The 6,484-nt window shown below is 38.7% G+C and overlaps 1 pseudogene; it reads left to right on the plus strand.

Annotated features, from left to right (window-relative positions):
* The window catches only part of LOC137727130 (TMV resistance protein N-like), an 8,568-nt pseudogene extending 3,856 nt beyond the window's left edge, over window positions 1–4,712 (plus strand).
* Window positions 4,713–6,484: the final 1,772 nt, after the last annotated feature.

The raw sequence follows: 6,484 nt of genomic DNA on the forward strand, positions 1-6,484 counted from the left end.
CAGCCAACAAAGACTGGAATCTGTGGCAGATGGATGTAAAGAATGCTTTTCTTCATGGAGAGCTAGATCGGGAGATCTACATGATGCAGCCAATGGGCTTTAAAAGCGAAGCTCATCCTGAGTACGTGTGCAAGTTAAGGAAAGCACTCTACGGTTTGAAACAAGCACCAAGAGCATGGTACGGTAAGATTGCAGAGTTTCTAACACAAAGTGGTTATTCAGTAACACCTGCAGATTCCAGCTTGTTTGTCAAAGCCAATGAAGGAAAGCTAGCTATCGTGCTAGTATATGTGGATGACTTGATCATAACCGGTGATGATGAAGCAGAAATTCTTCGGACGAAGGAGAATTTATCAGTCCGTTTCCAGATGAAGGAACTTGGCCAACTCAAGCACTTCCTTGGTCTAGAGGTTGATCGCACACAAGAAGGAATATTTCTCTGTCAACAGAAGTATTCCAAAGATTTATTGAAAAGGTTCGGAATGCTCGAATACAAACTGATCTCTACGCCGATGGAGCCAAATGTCAAAATGAGTGCACATGAAGGAAAAGATTTGGAAGATGCGACGATGTATCGACAATTGGTAGGTAGTCTGATCTACTTAACCTTGACTCGACCTGACATTTCTTATGCAGTTGGTGTGATGAGTCGGTACATGCAAAATCCAAAGAAGCCTCACTTGGAAGCAGTTCGACGAATACTGAGATATGTGAAGAGTACAATTGACTATGGTCTTTTGTACAAGAAAGGTGAAGACTGCAAGTTAGTTGGTTACTGTGATGCTGACTATGCGGGAGATCATGACACCAGGAGATCAACAACTGGGTATGTGTTTAAGCTTGGTTCTGGAACCATCTCTTGGTGTAGCAAGAGACAGCCAACGGTATCTTTGTCAACCACAGAAGCAGAGTATAGAGCAGCAGCAATGGCAGCTCAAGAGAATGCATGGCTGGTACAGCTGATGAGTGATCTACATCAACCAGTAGATTATCCAGTACCATTGTACTGTGATAACCAATCGGCCATTCGCTTGGCAGAAAATCCAGTCTTTCATGCAAGAACTAAACATGTGGAAGTGCACTACCACTTTATCAGAGAAAAGGTTCTACAAGAAGAGATTGAGATGAGACAAGTCAAGACGAATGATCAAGTTGCGGACTTGTTCACAAAAAGTTTAAGTACAGGCAAGCTCGAAAATTTTCGCTGTCTGCTCAGCACAGTGCAAAGAATGAGAGCTGACATTGAGGGGGAGTGTTGAAAATCAATGTCAAAGTTAGGCAAGGAAAGTTAGGCAATGTTAGGTATGGTTGAATAAAAATTATTAGGTGCAATTAATGTGTTTTGTGTGGTAATAAATAATCTTAGTTTAATCATTTGGTTTGCTATAAATACCTAAGTTCTCAAGCATTGTAAATCATTCAAAGAAAAACAAAGCCTAGAGCTAAAGAAGAAAAGCTTTGCTAATTAGTTTGTTTTGTGAGCTTTCTTTAAGTGTGTGCTCTATTTTCTTCTTCTTGGGATCATTAGAGTTATCTTGGATACTCTTCTTATTCAACATGATGTACGAAAGTAAATGGGACGTTTTGCAGAAGCCTTCATTAATCATGGAAACAACCCTGGGGTTGACAAAAAGGAGGTGGAAAGTTGAAGAAAAGCTTTAACGAAAGTGGCAAATTTCTCTGGGTGGGATTCAAAGGACTGGTAATGTTTTTATTTTTCTCGCAGCCGGTTCCTTATTTAATGACACACACACACCCCTACTGTGACTTCTGTTTGAGGAATAGAAATAGAGCCAATTATATCACAAATTGCAATGGACATAGCTATGAATGCCATTAAAACAATTCCATCTATAGTTCGATAACTCTTATACAATGCGCATCATATATAGGTGTGTGATTATTGTGTTTTGGCTTGACTCAATGCAAAAAATAGTGAAAACATTTTGGAACTTATATATCTAACTCTAATTCTTTTCCATAGGTCTGAAGCAAAGCTTGTCAAAGACATTGTTCAAGTGGTATGGAAAAAGTTGCGCCCAACATTATTATGTCATGTGGTGGGCGACTTTGTTGCAATCGAGTCAAGGTCGAAACCGATTATTGATTTGTGTTTAGATGCAACGGTGAATGATGGTTGCTTTGTTGGGATATGGGGGATGGGTGGTATTGGTAAGACAACTATTGCAAGAGTTGTGTACGAGAGAATCTCTCATGTGTTTGAATTCCAAATATTTCTAGCTGATGTTAGAAGTAATGTCGAAAAAGGTGGCCTACCTCACCTGCAAAAGCAACTTCTTTGTAAAATCGGGATGGAAAAAAAATGACATATGGAATGTTCAAGAAGGAGCAGCAATCATAGGCAGGTTTCTAGGTGGCAAAAAGGTCTTTTAGTTCTTGATGATGTGAACCATTTGCATCAATTAGAATATGTGGCTGGAAATCAAGAGTGTTTTGGATTAGGGAGCAGAGTTCTCATTACAACTAGAGATGAGCGTTTGTTATCTAAACACGGAGTGAAGAGATGGTTTGAGGTTGAAGGACTCAATAACGATGACTCTCTTCAACTTTTTAGCTGGAATGCCTTTAAGAAAGATTGCCCTGAACCAAGTTTTGTTCATTTGTCAAATCGCATGGTCAATTATGCCAAGGGTCTTCCAGTAGCTCTTAAAGTCTTGGGATCTTTTTTGCATGGAAGAAGTTTAAGTGCATGGAACAGTGCGTTGTATAAACTAAGAGAAATTTCTAATTCAGAAGTTTTTGAGACACTTAAAATAAGTTACGATGGTCTAGATGACGATGAGAAGAAATTTTTTCTAGACATTGCATGTTTCTTTATTGGAGAGGACAAAGATCGAGTACTACAGGCACTTGAAGCTAGCGGTTTTTTTGCGCATATTGGAATAGATGTCCTTGTTAATCTCTCTTAACTATTAGTTCAGACGGTGTGCTATCGATGCATGATTTACTCCAAGAAATGGGTCAAGAAATTGTCTGTCGAGAATCTCTTGATGATCCAGGCAAGCGTAGCAAGTTGTGGCGTACAGATGGCATCAATCGTTTTCTGAGCGAAAATACAGTAAGAGGCTTTTAAGACAACAATAAATTTGATTGCTAGTTGTTATTATGTCATGTATACAACATGGTGTTGTACTAGTTACCGCTTTGCTTGTGTTATGACCTAGAATATATTCATGTTGACTAGGGAACAGTAACAATTGAATGTATAATCATGGACCAAGATGAGGAAGGGGCAGTCCAATTGAATGCTAAATCCTTTTCAATGATGAAAAAGCTGAGATACCTCAGGCTAGATAATGCGAACCTCTCTTACGGGCTTGAATATCTTCCCAATAGTTTGCGGTTTCTTGAATGGCACAACTTTCCTCTTAAAACTTTGCCATCATCTTTCTGTCCAGAGAACTTCACATGAGGAATAGTCTCCTTGAACATCTTTGGAAGGGAATTAAGGTACTTCTCTCACTTATTGATTTTTATTACCTACATTAATATCATGCGAAGCTAACTTTTGCTATATTTTCACTTGATAACAGCATTCATATAATTTGAAAATCCTTGATCTTTCTCACTCTCCAAATCTTGTGGAAACCCCAGACTTTAGAGGTATGCCAAATCTTGAGCATCTGATTATTAACTTTTACGACCAATTGTATGAAGTTGACCAGTCTCTGGGGACGCTTGAAAGACTTAAGGTTATGGACTTGACCGGTTGCAAAAACCTTGCGCGTCTTCCGAGAAGTGTATCTGGCTTAAAGTCTCTGAATGTTCTTGATGTTTCTTATTGCTGGAGGCTTGAAAAATTGCCAGAAGACTTGGGCCATGTTGAGAGTTTGGAACTGCTTAATGTGTGTCATACTGCTATAACTGGATCACCTTCTTCCGTTGGTCTTTTGAAAAACCTGAAGGAATTATATTTCGGCGAACTTCCAAGTCTCTTACAGTTGCCTTCTTTATCTGGTTTGCAATCTTTAACGCACTTGAGTCCAAGTAACTGCAATATTTTGGAAGGAGGAATTTCAAATGATATCAGTTGCCTCTGCTCATTAAGGTATTTGGATCTAAGTGAAAATCCTCTTTCTAGCTTACCCATGAGTATTTGTCAACTTTCCAAACTTGAATACCTTGGTGTGTCTAGATGCTACAGTCTTCAAACATTAATTCCAGAGCTTCCTTCTACAATATCCTGTGTTGAAGCTTACAATTGCGGGGCATTGGAATAAGCTAGTGTAGACGTGGTTAAACTTTTTGCTAACTGTTTCAAGCGGGTGGAGAAGCAAGTTTGCACGAGTATGAACTGTTGTGGTTTAGGATGCAAGTTTGTAGTTCCTGGAAGTGAAATTCCAGAGTGTTTCAATCACACAAGTGTGGGACTGTCAATCAGTGTAGGGCTACATCCAGGGTGGTCTACCGATCACAAGTTAAAGGGATTTGCGGTGTGTGGAGTCTTCGGAAGGGCACCTTTTGATCTCAAACTGAGCATCAATGGAAAAGCATGTTTAATGGCCCATCATAGATTCGATGCTTTAAGGAGAGACCACCTTTTGTTCTTCTTCCTTCCACGGCATGAATTCGTTACGTGCAATGAGTGGCAGAATATCAGTGAGCTTGAATTTTCATTTTGGAGTGAGGTCTGTCCACTATCGGGGGTGAAGTGTGGGGTGAGTTTAGTATACGAGGAAGATGTTATGTGAGGCAGAGGTGTGTTAGAATTTGTGAAGGGGTCTTGGAATTCTTCCTTGATAGCCATTTGCAGCAGCTCCATAATTTGTATGCAATTTTACAGCAATTTGGCCATACAGTATCTTGGTCGTGTGATTTCAACAACTGAAGTACCTGCTCATCCTTCCAAATCGGATGGTCACTCGGACGTTGTTATCTGTTTTCACTTAATTAATGTAGAGTTTGAATGGAAATAAAGACATTAATTAGGTGTTGGTCTCACTCTTTTTTTTCTTCTTCAAACGATGTTGTCTACGGCAAGGATGTGAAAGAGTGTTCCAAGCCTTACAATAGGCTAGTAATAATGTGATAAATTCGCTTTTGACGATAATCGAGCATAAGACATCTCACTTACAAATAAAGATGAATAATGATAGATCAGAGTACTAAATGATATGAAATTTCTCTTATAGTCTTCCTAATATTAATTTACCAAACCCAATAATTTTTTTGTTCTCCACATCTAGGACTATGTTTTCTTCAAAAAGCGATTTGACCTGCATACATCATAAACGCAAACAATTTCACAAACAGTAAGTAATTGCTGTATCCTTAGAAGTTTTTTTTTTTTTTTGATCAAACGATAAATTTGTTATATTAGATGTTAGATTGACCAGGATTCGAACTCATGTCGTCATGCAAAAACTCAACTATTTTCCATCACTGTGGTAAAGGGCTGCATCCCTAGAAGTTAACGAAGCTGTAAAGACGAGAACTTGGCATCGCCTCTCAAAAGAAAAATTCCCAACCATTTAGTAAAACACTTAGCAAATGATTCTTGGAACCAAACTCGTTAGTCATTCCGGACTCTCTGATCTTCGTCCCAAGCATAAGGTATCCTTAAACCAATGCCACCAAGGACAACTCAATTTAGTCGATATTAAAATTAGAGAATTGTTACTGGCACTCCAAAAATCTCATTCTACACTCCAAATTTTCTGTTTTTGAAAAGAAAAAAATACCCTTGTGAGAAGTGTAGAATTAGATTTTTGGAGTGCTAATAACACTTTCCTAAAATTAAATCAATTCTAAGATTCTAAAATAATAAAACAGCAATTGGCTAATTCAAATGTGGAACCGCGCTAGTCAGTACATGCAAGAATGGCAAGTTCAACCAATTGTTGAATCCTTAATCTCTAAACACAAAACACCTAATCGATTGAGCAAACACCAAGAACAACTACAAAAAACACAGGGATAATTTCCACTGAAAGATTCTTGCACCATCTTAAAAACCTAGAAATCAAAAGCTTCAAATAATAAAAGATTTACCTTCACTGCATCATACTCTGAATTGACGAAAACAACGAAACCACCAAGAATCCCCTCACACTTTCAATGCCAAAACCGATGATTCCAAAAAAAATTGAAACTCCTATTTTTTTCTCTGCTGCTTCAAGAATCTGCAGACCAAAAAAAAAAAAAGAAAAAAAAAAAAGGAACAATAATGGAATTTTAATGTCCAGTAAGATTTATGCAAATTAACAAAATTTAACCCAAATTAACATAAATTCATCAAACCCCATTAACACAAACCCAATTAACAGACTGTTGGGGTTGGAAAATGGGTCGGTGAGGGAAAGCGAACGCAGAGCTTATCCGCCCACACGAGGAGGCTTTTGGCAGTGATCGCATAGTACGCGGCTTGAAACTGACAAGGGAGCAGAAGACGAGAGGGCGAAGGTTCGACGAGGAAGAAGAAGACGAAAAGGCGAAGGGGAGTAGGAGAAGGGAGAGGGCGTAT

This window comes from Pyrus communis, chromosome 1 (genome assembly GCF_963583255.1).
Source record: "Pyrus communis chromosome 1, drPyrComm1.1, whole genome shotgun sequence".
NCBI lineage: Eukaryota > Viridiplantae > Streptophyta > Magnoliopsida > Rosales > Rosaceae > Pyrus > Pyrus communis.